The sequence below is a fragment of the Rhinatrema bivittatum genome, chromosome 3 (assembly GCF_901001135.1).
Source record: "Rhinatrema bivittatum chromosome 3, aRhiBiv1.1, whole genome shotgun sequence".
Classification (NCBI taxonomy): Eukaryota; Metazoa; Chordata; class Amphibia; order Gymnophiona; family Rhinatrematidae; genus Rhinatrema; species Rhinatrema bivittatum.
Window position 1 is genome coordinate 363,322,664 of NC_042617.1, and position 17,810 is coordinate 363,340,473.

The window sequence follows — 17,810 nt, forward strand, 5'->3', positions numbered from 1 at the left end:
CCAGAATTCAGAGGGTCCTGGGTCCTTCTGGGTCAGGGGCCACCAAAGAGGATACCTCAGACGAGTCTAATTGGGGATTGCCATCTAGGGATGGCTCTTCCGATGCTGATATTTCTCACGTGCCTCAAGATCCGGAAGTGGATGTGGGTAAGGTCCTGAACATGGAAAGCGACGATCCTAAGGTGGCTCGCCTGTTTCAGAGGGAGGAGCTTGGCCCCCTCATCCCACCGGTTTTGGTGGAATTAGGAATCGCCATCCCACAGGAGCAGGCTGACCTGGAGGAAGTGGATCCCGTCATGGCTGGCTTGAGGGGTCCAGCCAAGGCTTTCCCTTTTCACAAATCGGTGAAAGAGCTGGTAGTCAGTGAGTGGGATACTCCAGAGACTGACCTTAAGGTTAGCCGGGCTATGAATAGTTTGCCTGAGGATATTTTGATGCTCTTGAGGGTGCCGAAAGTGGATGCTTCGGTTTTGGCAGTTACAAAGAGGACTTTCATTCTGGTAGTTGGCGCGGCAGCTCTTAAGGATTTGCAGGACTGGAAGCCCAAGGTGCATCATAAGAAGATTCTCAATAGGTCTGCTCTGGGCACTCCCGCAGTTGTGGATGCCCAGAGCAGACCCATTGCAGCAGCTTTATGCTCTGGGCTACTTTGAGATGGGTGCAGCAATTGCAGAATGCCAGAGATCTGTCGCCCCAGAGGTTCAAACAGGTGGCGCGATTGGAGGCTGTGGTGGCTTATGGAGCAGATGCTCTGTATGACCTCATTCGCACTTCTTTCAGGAGCATGATGTCCAAGGTTTCAGTAGGGAGGCTTCTCTGGTTAAGAAACTGGTCAGCGGATGTTTTGTCAAAGGCTCAGCTGGGATTATTACCTTTTAAGGGCAACTTCTGTTCAGGGAAGACTTGGAGCAGCTGATAAAGCATCTGGGAGATAATAAAGTTCAGAAGCTACCAGAAAGCAAGCCGAAGGGGTCCAAAGGTTTTCCCCCAGTGTGCTCTCGGTTTCGAGGTCAAAGGCGTTTCCATCAGAGCAGGGCTCCAGGTGCTGGCCAAAGGCAGACCTCAGGGAGGTCGTAGTCCTAGGCCCAGCCATTTCGAGGGCGCAGAGCAGGCCGAGGCAACTCCAGCCAAGGCAGTGGCGGAGCCGAACTTGCACAATGGGACAAGGCCAGGCCACTTCTCAGTCCCAGTCATAGGGGGCCGTTTGACTCATTTTTACGAGGAGTCAGTCAAGGTCACGTCGGACCAGTGGGTTTTAAGCATGATAGGACACTTTAGAATTTTTTCGGACACTCAGTAACCTGTTTATGGTATCTCCCTGTGCCTCGGATGTTGCACTCTTCGGCTGTGGCAGGCCCATGGCCGGGTTCACTCACCCCCGATGCCGGGCCTCCGGAGCTCGCCCGACCTCATTGGCGGCGGTGGGCAGTCACCTCTGCACCCATGCTCCCTCCGTGTTCCTGGGACCCTCCTGAGCTGCCGTGAGTTGCTCTGAGGCCAAACAGACCTCCCCACGTGCAGCGCAGGGAGACGCCGCCATCTTCTCCTCGCTGGCCTCCTGCGGCCCTAGGTGATGATGTCAACTGGCTACACATTATAAGGCAGATGCTCAGAGTTTGCCTTAGCAACAGGTCTTTTATGCTTTTCTGCTGTGTGCTTCATTGCTGATTCAGTTCATGATCCAGTACCTGTTCCAGTTCCAGATCCTGATCCAGTACCTCTTCCAGTTCCTGCTCCAGCTCCTGTTCCTGTTCCTGCCCTACCTTCGGACGAACTTCCTTGGCTTGACCCAGACCTGAACCTGACCTCGCCTATAGCCGCCTGCCTCCAACCTCTTGCCTGGACCTGACCTCGCCTATAGCCACCTGCCTTTGACCACTCAGCCTGAACCTGACCTCATTTCTAGCCATCTGCCTTCAACCCTCTGCCTGGACTCGACCTTGGCTCTCATCTTGCCTTGCTGGGACCCTCCGATTCCGCTGTCTTTCGGCACTCTGCCCTCTGGACACCTCTATCGGGATCAACCACACTGAGGCCTGCCTAAGTCTAGCCAGCCCCGGTACCCAAGGGCTCAACCTGCGGGGAACAAGGGCTGGTATTGGCGAAGCTCCAGTCGGCCTCCGCTTCCCGCTTGGCCTCGCCTCCCCCACAGGTGGCGCCAACACCACCTCAGGCCAGGGGTTCACCTCCGCAACATCAGAGGAGAAGAAGCTGATCATCCAGTAGATAATATAGCAGCTGCAGAGGCTGGGGGGCCATTGTTCCCTTCCCCCAGGACGAACAGGGTCGGGGCATTACTCCATTTATTTTGTTGTGCCAACAAAAGGAAGGAACCTTTCGTCCAATTCTGGATTTAAAGAAGGTGAACATGGCTCTCAAGGTTTCCTGTTTCCAGATGGAGACTGAGGTTGGAATATAGCAGCAGTGAGAAGTCGGGGATTTTTTGGCTTCCTTGGATCTGACGGATGCGTATCTGCACATAGGGATTCTCCCGGATCATCAGAAGTACCTCCGGTTTATGATCCTGGGGAGGCATTTTCAATTTTGTGCACTCCTGTTCGGGCTAGCAACAGCTCAGAGGACCTTCACCAAGGTAATAGTGGTGGTAGCAGCAGCCCTTAGGAAGGAGGGCTGCTGGTCCACCTGTATCTGGACAACTGGCTTATCCGGGCGAAGTCAGAAGATCTTTGCAGACGAGCGGTGGAAGCAGTGGTGCAGCGCCTGATTTCATTGGGCTGGATAGTGAATCTGTCCAAGAGCCACCTTTCTCCTTTACAGATTCTGGAGTTCTTGGGCATGCACTTCAATACCCAAGTGGGGAAGGTCTTTCTTACAGAGGAGTGGATAGTCAAGCTGCAGGCTCAAGTTTGGAACCTGTTGGAGGCCCAAGTGCCCAGGGTGTGGGACTACTTGCAGGTTCTCGGGTCCATGGCCTTGACCTTGGAGTTGGTCCCATAGATATTTGCTCATATGCAACCTCTACAGAGAGCTTTTCTTTACCAGTGGGATCCGACTTTGGAGCAGTTTCATCTTCCACTGCTGCTTACAGAGACTGCCAGGTCCAGTCTTTTATGGTGGCTTGGCCCAGACCATTTTGGCTGTAGGGTTGACCTGAGGTACCACAGTGGATGGTAGTGACTATCGATGCCAGTCTCTCTGGTTGGAGAGCTGTGTGTCAGTCCCAGTTGTTGCAAGCCCAGTGGTCAGTGGAGGAAACAGCCTGGTCCATCAATTGTCTAGAGATGAGAGCAATACATTTGGCCCTGCAGGAGTTTCTTCCTCTTCTGCGCAACCATGCAGTCAGAGTCCTGTCCGACAATGTGATGGCGGTGGCCTACATCAACTGTCAGGGAGGTACCAGGAGTTGGGTGTTTGCTCTGGAAGTGGAGATGCTAATGTCCTGGGTGAAGAAGCATCTGGCCTCGTTAGCAGCCTCACACATATCAGGATCCAACAATGTGCAAGCGGATTTTTTCAGCTGGCAATGTTTGGACCCAGGAAAATGGGAGCTCTCGGAGGAGGCAATGGCCCTAATTTTTCGCAGATGGGGCATTCCTCATTTGGATCTCATGGCAACTCAGAGGAATGCCAAGGCACCATGCTTCTTCAGTTGGAGAAGAGAGCACGGAGTGGAAGGGGACGATGCCCTGGTTCTTCCTTGGCTGCACAACATTTTGATCTATGTGTTTCCATCATGGCCCCTGGTAGCCAAGGTTGTAAGAAGAATAGAGGTCCACCCAAGAAAGGTGATTCTCGTGGCTCCAGAGTGGCCACAAAGGCCTTGGTTTGCAGATCTGATCAATCTAGCAGTGGACGACCCCTTGAGGCTGGGCCATCTGCCAAATCTCCTTCATCAGGGTCCTATATTTTCAGATCAAGCGAATCGCTTTTGACTAGCAGCTTGGCTTTTGAAAGGAGGCAGTTAAGGAAAAAAGGATATCCTGAGGATGATATTTCTTCTCCGTTGCAGGCTCGAAAGACTTCCTTGGCGTATGTCAGGGTTTGGAGATTTTTTGACGCTTGGTGTACAGAGTAGGGGGTTGATCCTCAGCAGGTCTCAGTGGTGCAGATTCTGGCTTTTTTGCTGAGAGGCCTCTCAAAGGGTTTGTCCTTTAGTTCCCTGAGAGTGCAGGTGTCGGTCCTAGGCTGCATGCGAGGCAAGGTTTGTGGAACAACCTTAGCTGCACATCCGGATGTGTTTCATTTCTTCTGAGGTGCAACACATCGGCACCCCCCCCCCCCCCTGTTCTTCAGGTGTGCCCCTCTTGGAGCCTTAATTTGATCCTCAAGGGCATGTGTGAGGCATCATTTGAGCCTCTAAAGAGGGCCACCATAAAAGATCTGACTTTGAAGGTGGTTTTCTTGATAGTGATTTGTTCAGCCAGGAGGGTGTCTGAGCTCCAAGCCCTATCATGTAGAGAACCCTTTTAGTGGATTTCGGATTTGGGGGTCTCTATGAGGATGGTTCCATGTTTTCTGCCGAAGGTAGTGTCACCGTTCCACTTAAGGCAATCAGTGGAGCTTCCTGTCTTTGCAAATTTGGAGGTTGGTATGCCGCACGCAAAAGAATTAAGAAGGTTGGCTATCAGAGGGGCTTTGTTGCGGTATCTGGAGGTCACTAACAGTTTCCAATTGTCGGATCACCTTTTTGTACTCTGGAGTGGCGCGAATAAGGGTCAGAAAGCATCGAAGGCCACAATTGCGTGGTGGTTGAAGGAGGTTATTGGGTCCACATATATCTGTCGTGGTCATCCTATCCCGGAGGGGTTAAGGGTTCATTCTTCCCGTTCCCAGGTGGCCTTCTGGGCAGAATGCCAGCTGGTGTCATCACAGGAAAATTGCAGGGTGGCTACTTGAAAGTCTTTACATACTTTTGCCAGGCACTGCTGGTTGGACGTCTGGGCTCCAGATGTTGACAGCTTTGGTGAAAGTGTTCTTCGAGCGTGACTCTCGCAGTCCCACCCCAGTTAGGCATGTTTTGGTACATCCCAGGAGTCTGGACTGATCAGGGAAAGGAAAATTGATTCTTACTTGCTAATTTTCGTTCCTGTAGTACCACAGATCTGTCCAAAGTCCCGCCCAGTGGGAGAGAAGAGTTTTGGAGAGTCTGCTCAATCTATTTGTTTTTGGGGTAATTCTGGAAGAATGGCACAGGTTTTCTCGTTAATCCTTTCAGTACAGTTTTCAAATTGGATTATAGTTCTCAGTTATAAATTTTCCTCTTTCCTTTACTCGTTCCAGGGGAATGTTACAGAGTAGACTATTGGAAACGTTTTTGTCTATTTGTGCTTGGGTACTTGGTAATGCTGAGGAGCTGCAGGTGGCACACCAGTTAAGAGGCGGTGCCTGTGAAACTTTCTCTGTCTCCACCTGCTGGAAGAGAGCCAAAACCCAGGAGTCTGGACTGATCTGTGGTGCTACAGGAACGAAAATTAGCAGGTAAGAACCAATTTTCCTTTCTCTGCTCCAACATCCCCTTTCTAGACTTTCCAAGTTTTCCTACACATTACAAGTTCTTAGATGGATCATTATAGATCGACACTGCTAGCAATCTTACCCCAGCTCAGCTTCCTAGCCTGAAGTTTCTGCAGCAGAGATGTCCAAGGCAGGGGAAAGGGAGCAGGCACAGGCACATATTTCCGGCAACAAAGACAGCCCTTATGAAGCCAGGGAGAGGAGGGGGTGGTGGCAGAGCCTAGCCAAGCCCAGAGCACAAAGCCCAGGAGCAGAAGCCCCCGATCCAGCTGGGCTGGGGGAAGTGCATTGTCCTTTTGTGTTCTTTTGCCCTCCTCTATCTATTTGAATGATGCCTTTCCTAGGGCACCACTGGCAGGAAAAGCTTTTTTGCTGAAAGGGTGAGCTCCCTCTTGCCCCCTGAGATGGAGGCCTTGGCATCTCTCTGGCACCCGTGCAGCTCTCTATCAGCTTGAGCTGCATGGGTTCCTCTACTCTTATGAGAATGAGACAGCGATATCAGTGCCAGAGTAGAGGCCCCCACCGGCTCAAAACTCACAGAGAGCTGTGGGAACTGGCCTCAGCTGTTCCAAGGAGAAATGGAGAAGATCATGGGCAGAAGAAAAGGTTGGTAGGACACGGATGCCACCCCATTTTGACACCACTGGCCCAGATTATGGGCAGAGTTTGACTTTTAGTTGGTCTCTTAGAATTTCCTAGCCAAGTGCCACTGCTAGTGGAAGAGACATAATCCATGAATGCCTGAGGATTGCTCCTGTATTTGGCAGTTACTGATATGCATCAAGTAGGAAAAAGTACCAAGGGTGATCATATCTGAGGATTCCAAGGTAGCAAAACCTGACCTGGATTTAGGAACAGGCAATAGCTGTACTGTCTGGGACCAGTGGGGTTTTTTTTTATATATAAATGATCTGGACAAGGGAGTGAAGACTGAGGTGATCAGATTCGCAGTGGATGCAAAACTATTCAAAGTTGTTAGATCATGCGCTGATTGGGAGAAATTGTAAAAGGACCTTGCAAGACTGGGGGATTGGGCATCTAAATGGCAAATGAGATTTAATGTGGACAAGTGCAAAATGATGCATATAGGGAAGAATAATCCAAACTATAGGTACACCATGCTGGATGCAGTCTTACAATGTTCCCCAACCTTTTCAAGCCCAGAACACGCTTACATTAACAAAAATGTTGTGAGGTACACCACCCTCCAGCAAGCAGGCAGTACAAACATGGAGAGGACTCGTGGCCAAAAAAGGGGGGGGACGGGACATATTGAAAGCCCCACCAGACTCTTCCAAATTTAAAAAAGGGAGGTGGAGACACCCATGAACCCAGCCCAGTGGTCAGCTGCCTCTATATACAAGTGCAGGAGAAGGGAGAAGTTAATGTCGAATGGGCAGCTGAACGTTACCTTGGCTGCTGCGTGTGACTGCCAGAGCTCCTTCATTGCTGCTCCTCCCAGCACTCAGAATGAATGCACAATGCATGCTCTCCCTGTCTCACTCAGCCTGAGATAAGACAGAGGCCAGAAGGTCTGAAAGGAGGAGGTTCAAAAAGGAAAGAAAGAAGGGTGGTGTGAAATATATGCACTGCTATCTGTAGTCTATTGGTCGCTGGTGTCTATTGTTGCTGTGAGGAGCTGAGGGCAGAGCCCAGGTGCTGGCCTGGATCTGAGCGTCATGCAGCAGTGACTTCTTTGTGGCACGCCTAGTTAAGTCTGAAGGCACACCAGTATGCCATGGCACAAACAGGCCGATGCAGTAATCTGGGCACTTAAGAAAATGTGCGCTGGTTTTCAGCACACATTTTTAGCTCCCAATTATTATTTTTTAACTCTCAGTTCAACTCTCAATTCAACTCTCAGTTCCTTTTCTGAGTTTAGGCATGTTACTACCCTTAACAGAAACATGGGGGTAACCAGCCAGGTTACCCCCGTGTTTCTGTTAAGGGTAGTAAATTGCCTAAACTCAGAAAAGGAGGAGGCATCCCTGAGAGGCTATCGCTGTCATCACTTAGCCAGATAAATGATGATTTATCTGCCTGGCAGTGAGAAGCAGCTGCCATATAGCCGTATAAGTTAGTATTTATCTGGCTATCTGGCACGGGTCAATATTTTATCTGGCCAAGTAGTGCCGAACCACGCCAGATAACCAGATAAATACTGATCTACGCAGCTACCTGGCATAGATCAGTATTTATCTGGTTGCTTCTTTCTGCCAGATAGATGGATAAATCAGTATTTATCTGGATAAGTGGCAGTAGCGGCTGCCGCCATTTACCAGGATAAATCAGTAATTATCCAGTTAAGTGGCAGTACCTGGAGAGTTCCTGACTATTTTTTGAAACTTTTTTTTTTTTTAAAATATATTTTACTATATTTTTCATAGTGCTGGAAACTTAACTCCAGCCCTGACCCAGGAGTTATGTTTCCAGTGCTAAAAAAAAGGGTGCGCTGGCCAGATGCAGTCTCTCTGCATCGGGAATTACTGCTTAATGCCCTCATTTGAATGGGATTTCCATGCAAGGGTGCTAAGTTTCGGAGCATGCATGTTCTGCGTGCAATACTCCGTGCTGCATCAGCAATAAGTTTTGCGCCCAGAAATTACATGCTCAAATGCAGGTAGAAAGGTGCATTCAACTGAACGTATATTTCGGTATCAACCTAATTGTTTGGGAAACACTGACATTTTAGGCTCATAGATTCCTTGAAAAGAGTATTTACATTCAGACAACAAGGCATTGATCTGTGCAGCTTGGGTAAACAAGCATCGGGGTAACTTGCTTGATGCAGTGGTTACTACCTTTAACCATTAAGCCTTATGCTCACCTTTGATGCAACTCCAACATTGCTCTCTGTATCAGTGGTAGGGGGTGGCAGAAAATTTGAATCAAAACAGTTACCAACAAGGGCCCCGAACTTGGTGGTTGGTGAAACACATAAGTATGGGAAAATAAGTGTGGGAGCTTGCTGGGCAGATTGGATGGGCTGATTGGTCCTTTTTCTGCCGTCATTTCTATGTTTCTATGATTTTTGAAAAGGAGCTTAGAGTCATTGTGGACAATACTTTGAAAACCTCAATCCGGTGGCAGTCAAAAAGCGAATAGAATGTAAGGTATTACTAGGAAAGGAATGGAAAATAAAATAGAGGATATCATAATGCCTCAGTATCAATCTTTGGTTTTATCATACCTCGAGTACTGTATGCATGTGACGCAGTGCCCCTAGTATTCTCCTGTTTGCCTGGTCCACCTTAAATTCCTTAAGGAGAATATACTCTATGGGTGGGATTCTGCAGGGCAGGGGGGAGGGCTCAGAGGGCATAACCAGAGCCTGGGGAATAAGAGGTGGGATCATGATGGGGATAACCAAACCAGGCCCAGGTCTCCAGGAGGAAGGCAGCTCCTGTAATGTAACACTGAGCTGAGACAAAGCTGAACTGTGAGTAATTAAGTACACTGTTCTCAAGGGACGATAGTTTACTGTTGTATGATTGTGAAGCTTTAATAAAGATAAATGTTTTAAGAAAGACTGGAGTCAGACTAGTTTATACCTCCAGGCTTGTGGAAATCACCACTTGTTCCCATGTATGGTGTTATGCATGGGATTTTTTCTCTAAACTTAGTACAGAGGAAAAGCAGTTTAGAGGCCAAATGTTTGCAGAAGAGAGAAGCAAACTGTCTGTTTGGAGAGAGTTGTGAAGAAGACCTGTGATTCTAAAAAAAAGTACAGAACACAGGGGGCTAGTGGCTCTAAATCAAAGTACAGAGTGCAGGGGTGCACAGAGTACAGTAACTTGTGAAAGGATATGGCTCAGAAGCTGCACTGAAGAAAAAAAAACCCTCAAGATTTAAAAGTTTCAAGTAGAGAGGAAACTGTGAGTGGGCCTGATTGTAGGAACAGTCAGGCAATGGTAGATTTGTACCAGCTAATGGGAGAAACCCGGATGGAATCAGATAAGGATTAAAAAGTGATTTAGTTAATGCTGGTTTTGCAGGTTTGTTTGTTTTACTTTTTTTTGCCTTGAAAAAAGAAAAGAGGAAGGGGGTACTGGTGCAGCAGGGCTATGCTGAACAGGGTATGGCCCTAGAAAAACTGCCAGAGTGGACTGTGAGTGTGATGAATGGAAATAGGATGGGGCCCTCTTCCAGCAAGCAAGCCACTCTGCAGGAAAGGTGTGCCGCCATGAGAAAAAACCTGGAGTGGAGCAGCCAGAGTACTGTAGCACCAGAATGCAGAAGTCTGAGAACATGACTGAAGGAAGCTGGCAAGCACTGATCCAGAATCTCCAGGAGGGAGATAGGAAGTTACAAGAAAGCCTTGCAAAGAGTCAGTGGGCCTGGGCTGAGCAAAAATGGAACCAGGAGGCATGGAGCCTCATGGTCTTGTCAAGAAGTGGTGAAAAAGAGTGCCCAGGAGGGAGCACTACAGTGTGGCCAGTGGGCTACAACACCAATTGGCCAGAGGATGGTGCTACAGGTGGTCCTGAGGGTGCCCAAACACTACCGGGATTCCAGAGAGTGCTCCCATGAGAAGCCCTGAGAAGGATGCAGTAAAGAACCCTAAGAGAGGATCCATAGAGAGCCCTAGAGAGGGAAACACAGACTACCCAGGGGAAGGCAGTATTGGTGCCCAAACACTACTGGGAGTCCAGAGACAACTCTCGTGAGAAGCTCAGAGAAAGAGGACACGGAAAGGCAAGCGAGAGATGCCATGGAGAGCCCAGAGGATGGTGTTATGGAGACTTCAGCAACTGAGGATACAGAGGAGCTAAGGCAGGGCTCTACATTAGAGATACCAGATGCCAGGACGCGAGTACAGCTGGTTATAGAGGAGCCAGCACTAGTGGTTCCCCAGTTAGTCCATAAAGCTCCATCGGGGAGGAATTTGAACCTGGAGCCAGAAAAGGATTTAGTTAAAAGGACAGGGGATATGCACTGCGCGAACGGCTCACTGGGTAGTGGTCATGACGCTGTCGAGGGTAACCCTAAGAGATGGGGTGAGCATGTCATTATGTCCCTGTTGAGAACATAAGAACATAAGAAATTGCCATGCTGGGTCAGACCAAGGGTACATCAAGCCCAGCATCCTGTTTCCAACATAGGCCAAACCAGGACACAAGAACCTGACAATTACCCAAACACTAAGAAGATCCCATGCTACTGATGCAATCAATAGCAGTGGCTATTCCCTAAGTAAACTTGATTAATAGCCGTTAATGGACTTCTCCTCCAAGAACTTATCCAAACCTTTTTTGAAAGAATTTTCTCTGATTAGTCTTAAATGTGCTACTTGCTAACTTCATGGAATGCCCCCTAGTCCTTCTATTATTCGAAAGTGTAAATAACCGAGTCACATCTACTCGTTCAAGACCTCTCATGATCTTAAAGACCTCTATCATATCCCCCTCAGCCATCTCTTCTCCAAGCTGAACAGCCCTAAACTCTTCAGCCTTTCCTCATAGGGGAGCTGTTCCATCCCCTTTATGCTGTCCCCAAGTATAGCTAGTAGGAAGCCAGAGGAAGGGGAATGGGATGTCTTGGACTCTTCTGGATGGGATCCAGGAGGGAGAAGGGATGCTTGGCCCAATGGTTGCAAGCTGAGGGGAGGGGTATGTGAGGCAATGCCCCTAGTGTTCCCCTATTTACCTGTGCAGGACAAGGCTAGATGCCTTGTCCACCTTAAATTCCTTAAGGAGAGTATGCTCTATGCGCAGGATCCTGCAGGGCAAGTGGGACTCAGAGGGCGTAACCAAAGACTGGGGAATAAGAGCTGGGATCCAGGTGGGCATTACCAGAGTAGGCCCAGGTCTCCAGGTGGAAGGCAGCTCCTGTAATGTAACACTGTAGCACCATATTAGGTGCTACAACCCAAGATAGAGATCTAGGTGTCATAGTGGATAACACACTGAAATCGTCGGTACAGTGTGCTGCGGCAGTCCAAAAAGCAAACAGAATGTTGGGAATTATTAGAAAAGGAATGATGAATAAAATGGAAAATGTCATAATGCCTCTGTATCGCTCCATGGTGAGACCGCACCTTGAATACTGTGTACAATTCTGGTCGCCGCATCTCAAAAAAGATATAATTGCGATGGAGAAGGCACAGAGAAGGGCCACCAAAATGATAAGGGGAATGGAACAACTCCCCTAAGAGGAAAGACTAAAGAGGTTAGGACTTTTCAGCTTGGAGAAGAGATGACTGAGGGGGGATATGATACAGGTGTTTAAAATCATGAGAGGTCTAGAACGGGTAGATGTGAATTGGTTATTTACTCTTTCGGATAGTAGAAAGACTAGGGGGCACTCCATGAAGTTAGCATGGGGCACATTTAAAACTAATCGGAGAAAGTTCTTTTTTACTCAACGCACAATTAAACTCTGGAATTTGTTGCCAGAGAATGTGGTTAGTGCAGTTAGTATAGCTGTGTTTAAAAAAGGATTGGATAAGTTCTTGGAGGAGAAGTCCATTACCTGCTATTAAGTTCACTTAGAGAATAGCCACTGCCATTAGCAACGGTAACATGGAATAGACTTAGTTTTTGGGAACTTGCCAGGTTCTTATGGCCTGGATTGGCCACTGATGGAAACAGGATGCTGGGCTTGATGGACCCTTGGTCTGACCCAGCATGGCATGTTCTTACAGTCCTATATTTATGTCCTTATCCTGTGTTTCTCTCTAGCGTTGAAAGCCCTTGGAGGGTAATTAAATCGGAGCGCATTTTCTGAAGAGACGGGTATAACTTGACATAAAATAAACATAAGCATACCTCCAAGTCTCCTGTGATGCCATGGGAGGGGCTGCTTGATTATCATCTCACCACAAAATAAACAGCCTTCAGCAAAATACACACACCAGCTGGCCGGTCTGCATTGTGCTGAAAGCAGCTGCTCCCTTCTCCCTGCACTGCGCACTGATTGGGTTTCTGGCTCTCATCCAATACCATTCCCACCAGCAGGAAAGACACTTAGGCAGCATAGCTGGGAGGGAAGGAGAAATGGCGAGGATTCTCTGACTCTGAGCATACTGCTGTTAGAGCTGCTGACAGGATGTGCACTACTTCTGCTGCATGTTATTGCGTGTGATATCATATTTCTAATTAGTTATATATATATACACACCAATGCATTTTGTATATGCATTTGCTTTGTTTTTTCCCTTGTTTCTGCCGTCTCTTATCCTCCTCAAAGAGTATGCCTGGTTGGCTCAGGGGACTTTCACTTAGTCCAAGGACTGGAGGGATTCCTGCTTTGAGATTCACCCTCAGCGGCACAGGTTGCTTGGCAGGAATGGTTACAGTAAACTTTCTTCCTCCCGTGGCCTCCCACTTCTGTGGGATCCCCTTTACAGCAGCGCTGACCCTCTTACCTATGGTATTTTTCTGGATTTATGAAAAGTGGAAACTATTTCATGGTTTGCCACCTTTTTTCGTGTCTGTTGTTACGATCCTGCCCGCGAGGAGCGCGGGCAGGCCCTCACCTTCACGCGGCTAGCTGAGCCACCGTCGCTGCTGCCGCTGCCGCGGTCCCTCCGCGGTGTCCGGGCTCCTCCCCGGCTGCCTTCTCCGCTGTGCAGCGGGGCCGACCCACCGCGAGCTCTCCCGCGCGGCCGGGAACCCTGCTGTCCTTCCGGGCTCTCCCCAACGTGCCTCTGCCTTCCTGGAGTCCTCAGCCGGCAGGCAGGGCGTCCCCTGCCGGTGCCTGTGCTGCAGTCCGGGTCCTCGGCCGGTAGGGAGGCCGTCCCTGCCGGTGCCTGCAGCCTACTCAGTCTCTACAGCCCCTGCAGCCAGCCTTACCTTCTCTCCTGCTTCTGACTTTGCGGCTGGAAGCCGCTCCAGCAGCCTGCCACTTCTCCAGCTTCAGGGCAGGGCTGCCCCCATGCTTGCCTGGCTTCCATGGCTCCTCCACGTGGCTGAGGACGCCACCAGCTTCCAGCACCAGCTCTCCAGCTTCCTTAGGCGCAGGCGCGCGCCTCTCTGCTCCTCTTCAAGGGTCAGCCAGGTGTGGCCCCTGCTGACCCCTCCCTGGGCGTTGTCTACCTCAGCTCTACTAAAGGGCTCAGCGTTCAGTCTGTCTTTGCCTTCACAAGGAGTTGGTCACTCCTGAGATCCTCGTTCCAGGAGCTGCCTTGTGTTCCAGCCTTCTGCAAGGTCCAGTGTTCCATGTTTTCCGTCGGAGCTTCTTGTCCAGTTGTTCCAGTCCTGATGTTTCCAGTTGTTCCAGTCCTGATGTCTGCTTGTTCCTGTTCCTGCCTTGAGGTCTGATTTCTAATCCGGTATCCATGGTCCAGCCCAGATAATTCAAGCCTTGCACCTTGATCCTGAAACTCGCCTGAAAGCTAAGTACCTTGCTCTTGAATCTCCTGAAAGCTAGCACCTTGATCCTGTGTCTTCCAATGTCCTGGTACCTCGCGGCAAGCCACGCCGAGGTCCGTGACCAGCCCTCGGGGCGGGCTGATTAGGGCCATCTGTGATGCAAGCCATGTACCTCGTTTCTAAGTCTCTGAGAAGTCCTTGTTCCTGACCCTGTTACCTGCCTAGGCTGCCGGTGTGCAGCAATCCTGCTTTGGCTGCCGGTGTGCAGCAACCTGCTTCTTCCCTGTTGCCTTGATGTCTGTGCCTGATCCAGTTCCTAATCCAGTCCCAGATGTTCTGCCCTTTGTCTTCGTCTGGCTCCTGAGCCTTCTGGCCTGTTGGGCCCTGGAGTGGCCAACAGGTGGGATTCGTCCCTGTGCTTTGGAGCTTCCCTTCCTGCCAGCCGACGGGGCTTCGGATGTCAGTATCCCAGCATCGGAGTTCTCTTCGCCTGGATCTCTCCTGCATTCTCCTGTTCTCAGCGTGGTCCGTGACCTGCCCTCCAAGGCAGTGTTGGGGACGCGTGGGACAGGGTGGCCCTTGACTCAGTCCCAGGAGTGGTCTGAGCGGGGTGCCCTGAGGGACAGTGCCAATGTCTTCCTTCAGCCCTTGTTCCTGAGTCTACCTCTGCACCTTCAGTATCTCGCTTCAGAACCTACCTCTGCATCTTTAGTACCTCGCTTCTGAATCTACCTTTGCACCTTCAGTACCTCGCTTCTGAGTTTACCTCTGCACTCCCAGCACCTTGCTTCTGAGTCTTCGTCTGCACTTCCAGTACCTTGCTTCTGAGTCTACGTCTGCACTCCCAGCACCCTGCTTCCGAGTCTACGTCTGCACTTCCAGTACCCTGCTTCTGAGTCTCGTCTGAATCTATGTTCCAGTCTTCGCTGTCCTGGCCTCCATCCAGCCTGCCGCTTCGTGCCGTATCCTGCGGCAGGTCCGAAAGGGCTGGGAATGGTCGGAGGACTGTTCACAAGACCAACATTGCGTTGTTGGGTCTTCCGAAGCGTGCAGGTCCGGAGGAGGGTCTGTCGCCTGGTCATCACTCCAGTCTTGCTTCCGTCCTACCCATGCTCGGGCATGCCACGCCTCCCGCGGCCCTCTTCGGAATCCTCCGGGGTCGAGCCGCGGCCCAAGGACACACCTCTCTCAGGAAGTGGGATCGCTCTCCGAGCACTTCGCAACATCTGTGTTGTGTTTGGTGCAAGCTGTTTTTATTTATTTATTCTATTTAAAATTTAATTCATTTATAACCTATAATCATTTTATTTACTAATTTTAGCTTTTTCTCAACACCAGGTGGCAAATTCTACTGCTGCTGAGCACAGCTTGAGCCTACAGATGGTTGGGAAGAAGAAAACAAGAATTTCCCCAAGAAATTATAAAAAGAATGATAGCACCGTGTTTTTTTTTTTCATTTATCTTTATTGAGGCAAGCAAAAATTACAACCAGATGGATGTATAATGGTGACAAAAACTCAATGCCTCCAGTTTTCTTTTTTTAAACAGAACCATTACCCCCATCCCCCCCCCAGAGAAACACATCTAATCCAATAGTGTCTGGAGTCTGATTCAGGTGGATTACTCAGGTATTCGGTAACAGTATAGTCCGTGTTGAAGGCAAGGACATATCCCACAGTCTTCATTGGTCGGCTAGAGAGGAAAGAGCTTTGATTGAAGATGGTAGAAATTCATACTACACAAACCATATTTCCTTGAGGAAGCACCACTTGCGAAGAGAGAAATGACGGTACAGAGACCCAAATTCCAGTTGGTATAGTTCAGTCATTAAAGTTGACCATAGTTCTCCCGTAGGTGGAGTAGGCTCTATCCAGCGTAGCAATATGCATTTTTTTGCAATAAGACAAGCTTTAGACATGAACTACACATTATCAGTATTCAGACTGGATTCACCCATATCATTATTGAGGATGCAAGACCATCTGATTTCAGTACCAAAGAGAACCGAAAGGAGGCCCCGAATAGTTTCTTAGAAAATCTGGATAGCCGGACATTCCCATAAACAGTGAATCAGTGAAGCAATTGGGCTCTCACACTTAAGGCATGAGTTGGAAGGGATAACTCCCATCTTTTTTGCCCTTGCAGGGGAATAGACAATTCTATGAAAGATTCGTTGCTGCAATTCTCGGAGACCCACATTGTTGGTTATCTTTGGTATGGACAAATAGCAGTTTTTGAGCATAGCTAAATCAATCTCTTCATCACAATCCTGCCTCCATTTAGGGAGCAGGTTGGCATATACAAGGTGCACTTGGGCAGAATTATAGAAGGCATATAGACATGATAAGGTACCTACTTTAGCAGCAAAACACTTAAACAATCCTGAATAAAGCGAGTTGTAATTTGCACCGTCAACCCCTTTCATCAAGTCAAGGTAGAAAGCCCTTAGGTAACCATAAATTAAAAAATGGTTTGGTTGAAGTCTCAGTTTTTCTTGACATTGGGCAAAGGAGTAGAGGGTCCCCGTAGATGGGTCTAATAAATCTTTGAGTACCCACTTGGAAGATATTTCAAATTTATGTTTCCCAGGAAAAAGGTGCAAGGATTCCGGCGAGAAGCCCCTCAAGGGATAATGTGGAGAAACATGAGTAGGTAAATTCAGCATTTTGCGAGTTACCCCCCACACCCGCCTGAGAGTTCTCCCCAAACCATGATGCAGCTGGGGGCCCTGTAGAGCATTAGGTACAGCATGGAGAATGAAATTAGGGTCCAAAGGGGCACATATAGCCTCCACTAGGTTAGGATCTGTATATTCCGAAGTGGCATGAACCCAGTCTCCCAAAAAATGAAGATTAACCACCCAAGAGTATACCATAAAATTGGGTAGTCCAAACCCCGCCCCCTGTGACTTAGGAGCAGTCAAAGTGGTGTATGACAACCGGGCTTTCTTATCCTTCCCCACAAAGAACCGCACAGCTTTCTGTAAAGTTCGGTGATCTTTGGTAAGGAGAAAAAAGGGGAGCATTAGTAACAAATATAGCAACTTTGGAGCAATTACCATCTTTATCATGGCTATGCGCCCCTGTAGAGATAATGGCAGGGATGGCCAACTGGCTAGTTTGTGAGTCAATTTCTCAATGGCAGGAGGGATATTGAGTGCGTACCATTTACTTGGGTTTGGGTGGATATGGATACCTAAATACTTGATCGTGGAATGGGCCCATTTCACCGGAAAAGCAGGCCAGGAATCTCTCAGGGTACCCAGAAAGTCAAGGGCCTCAGTCATCTAAATTCAGTTTGAACCTGGAAAGTGACTGGTATACCAGAAATATATGTCGGGCCGCTGGTAGAGCTGTGCGTGCATGGGATAAGAGAAGCAGACTATCATCAGCAAAAAGGACCTGGATAGGGATATAAGCCTCGGATGATGTGTTCGACCGCCACCCTGCCGCCTCCATAGCGGTAGGAATGCCAGATGATCCCCAAAGACATATTAAGAAAGCGCGAATTGGATTAATTGTAAAAAGTCTCCATGCTGGAAGAAATCTCGATGACTTTAAAATCTAACTGAGAGGCCTTGCACCGCTGGCAGAATAATAACCTGTTACTGTTAAAAGTCAAGGACACTCTGCCAGATGGGGCACCTTCCCCAGCATGAGATCTATAAGTCACTTTATCTCTTGTTATCTCAGGTACCCGCTTAGATTATAAGCTCTTTGGGGAATGGACTTCTTGTACCTGAATGCTGTAAGCCATCTGGAGTATTTTTTTTAGAAAGGGCAGGCTAAAAAATCAAATCCAGTCAAGCTTCTTTGGCTGGAAGCTGGGATATATCCTTAGCACCGTGGATCAGAATACATTTTTCTGCTTTCATGGCCATGATGGGTCTGCAGCTCACATCTTCAGGGACTGCCTGAAAATTATCCCACATTGGAAATCTATTCAGCATAGTATAAAATAAAATTGGAATTAAAGAGCCTTGGGACCCAGGATGATTTTAATTGGGCCTCACATTTTGAAAAG

General features: G+C 48.8%; 1 protein-coding gene and 1 long non-coding RNA gene across 2 annotated transcripts in view; one reads left to right on the top strand and one right to left on the bottom strand.

The window, feature by feature from the left end:
- SMIM8 (small integral membrane protein 8) overlaps positions 1 to 7,016 on the bottom strand; it is a 34,938-nt gene extending 27,922 nt beyond the window's left edge. The window contains exon 1 of the mRNA XM_029595464.1: positions 6,887 to 7,016. The gene's annotated coding sequence lies outside the window, so the exon portion shown is untranslated. The remainder of the gene's footprint in view (positions 1 to 6,886) is intronic.
- Positions 1 to 17,810, top strand: part of LOC115087838 — a 33,183-nt gene that overhangs the window by 1,461 nt on the left and 13,912 nt on the right. The gene's annotated exons all lie outside the window — the stretch shown is intronic.